The sequence below is a fragment of the Gossypium arboreum genome, chromosome 5 (genome assembly GCF_025698485.1).
Source record: "Gossypium arboreum isolate Shixiya-1 chromosome 5, ASM2569848v2, whole genome shotgun sequence".
Lineage (NCBI taxonomy): Eukaryota > Viridiplantae > Streptophyta > Magnoliopsida > Malvales > Malvaceae > Gossypium > Gossypium arboreum.
In genome coordinates, this window is record NC_069074.1 from 42,028,866 (window position 1) to 42,031,426 (window position 2,561).

The 2,561-nt window shown below is 29.6% G+C and overlaps 1 long non-coding RNA gene across 1 annotated transcript; it reads right to left on the reverse strand.

Annotated features, from left to right (window-relative positions):
- Positions 1-1,159: 1,159 nt before the first annotated feature.
- Positions 1,160-1,711, reverse strand: LOC128292902 (uncharacterized). The gene is made up of 2 exons (XR_008282884.1): positions 1,652-1,711; positions 1,160-1,502 (listed from the first exon to the last, which is right to left on the reverse strand). It is a non-coding gene; the product is annotated as an uncharacterized LOC128292902 (long non-coding RNA).
- Positions 1,712-2,561: the final 850 nt, after the last annotated feature.

Genomic DNA, 2,561 nt, shown 5'->3' on the forward strand with positions numbered 1-2,561 from the left:
TTTAATGGCAATAATATAATGATTGCTTGTACTTCATAAGAATTTAAATATATATATATAATTATTTAAAATTAAAATTTTAAAAGTCTTTTTAAAAGTTGGAAACACATGTGAATTGGTATACCAACATTTTTAAATTTTACGGTTTAATAATTTTTAATAAAATAATTTAACTAAAATTTAAAAATTGAGACTAAAAAAATAATTTATGAGAAAAAATATAAACATTAAAAGTTAGATTGATGATTATATATTTACCAAAATAATATGAATATGGTTGAAGGAGAGAGAAATCGATATTGTAAAAAATGACTTCCATTGCATTCATCCCTCAACCATTTCACTATTCAATCAGCACCAACCAAATTAATTGATTTTATTTTACCTTTTCAATTGATTTCATCAGTTCGGGTTCACTGGTGAAATACTTGATGGTTGAGAAATGAATAAAGCTTTAAAATCATTTTTAATCCAATTTAGAAAATCCATTTTTCTCTCTAACCAAATTCATAATATTATCATAATTGCCATCTCCTACCCTAAAAGGAAATATCAAATCATTCAGCTCTCCATCTAATCAACCCACCTTAAAAGAAAGTCAAAAAAGTTATATAGGCTAAAAAAAAATAATAATAATAATAATAATAATAAAGGGTCCTTCAATTTTTGTCACTGTATTTAGATAAGCTTTAAATTTTAACTTGTCAACTTTTAATTTATTTCCCAATAAACATTTAATATAAATCAACATTGTTATTTGATATTATTGAGCTTATAAGAAAATATGAGTTAAAACGTATTTCTTTTCCTGTGTATGAGTTGAAAAGAATTACGTATAATCCTAAAAGAAAAACTTAAATGTTATTTTTAATATTTTAACCTAAATTAATCAACTTTCTTTTAGCCCTGTCCCGCTCTTTACTTTCTTTCCCTTTATTCCAAGTCTTGTCAAATAATTTTATTTTAATTATTCTCATAGTTAGTGATTAAATCATGATGATTAATCTTTTGTGTGAACACTAAAAATGATTTGAGTGATTGTAATATAAATATCGGCTGTGTTTTATCAGATAATAATCATTTCAAAGAAACCTTTTTTTGAAATTATTTTATGTCCAGATAATTTTACCCAATAGCAAAGGCATATATTGTAGCATCATTTTACAGTGAAAGTTTGATCGATGTATATCATCAAAGAAAGTGACAAATACTAGAAAAGGAATATTTGAGGTTGGAAACCAAAGGGCATGAAGCATAATATGTCAATTTTTCCAACATTTTTAGTTTGGGAAACGTTAAATCCCTGTCTCATGAAAGAATATTTACCTGTTATTACACAGCCCTGGTCTGAAACAGTCAGATTCCATTATCTCGCTGTAAAGGCTGATGGGTTTTCTCCACGTGGGTTGGCAATACAAGATACCAGTTCTATTACCAATATTATTTTTGGAGTGATGTATATTTTATGAGGCCGATGGCGTATTTGACCCTCGACGAGCACGCTAACATTGACATGATTTTGAAAAAAAAAAATACCCACAACTAAATAAAATACAGTAATTATATCAAAAACAATACGGTAAATGAATTCATATAAAATATTTGATTAAATCAATCCGTGTATTAGTTTAATGGTCAAGGTGTTCATTACCCCCGTAGGTATGACCTCTATCGCTCCCATTTCTTGGAAAGTGGTCACTACCTGAGCCACAAAAGATGCTTTTTAACCAATAGCTATATAAACACATATTACATTTTGTCATTGCTAATTGAGAATCATATTTGTGGCTACTATTGTTTTACTGATCTGTCTATCCCCAATAACTAATTCTCGTTGACCACGTCCTATAGGGATCATCAAATCAATAGCAATAAGTCTTGTTTGAAGAGGCTCATAAACGGAACGTCTCAAAATAATACCTAGGGCAACAGATTCAATTAACCGAGATTCAAAAGCTGAAATTTCATTCGTCCTGCACCCACCCCCAAGTATATGCTTCAACAGGAATCACGCCCTTGGTGTAGATTCATACAATATAAACCTCTGGTAAAATGCCCCCTGGTAACCCAGCGAATAAAGTACATTACATAGTCCGCTTTAGGAATTGGCGACTTACCCATTCCGTGACTTTGGCACGGGACATTCCAAAAATGGGTACTCATATTACTATTAGGGTTTTACCCTCCTCTTATAATTCACCAAAAAGAAACTAATAATTTTGACAAATCTCTAAAGAGAAGATTTTTCTTGTAGACATTACAATTACAAGGAGTCCTTCAAATCAATATATAAAAATATGCTAAAATTAGGTAAAAGTATCATGAAGGTTTCTATACTAGTAGCCAAATTGCATTTTGTTTCTTTGACTTGAAAAAGAGTAAATTAGCCCATGTATGTTAGAAAAAGATACAGATTGACCCTTCTGTTAAAAATTCCATCCATATGTGTTGTTAAGTGATGATTTAACTTTGTTTTCAATTTTTTTACATAAGTGACGTGGAATTAGAGGATGAGTAGGATTGAGTAAAAGTACCAAGGATCCCCCTATATTAGAAGACAA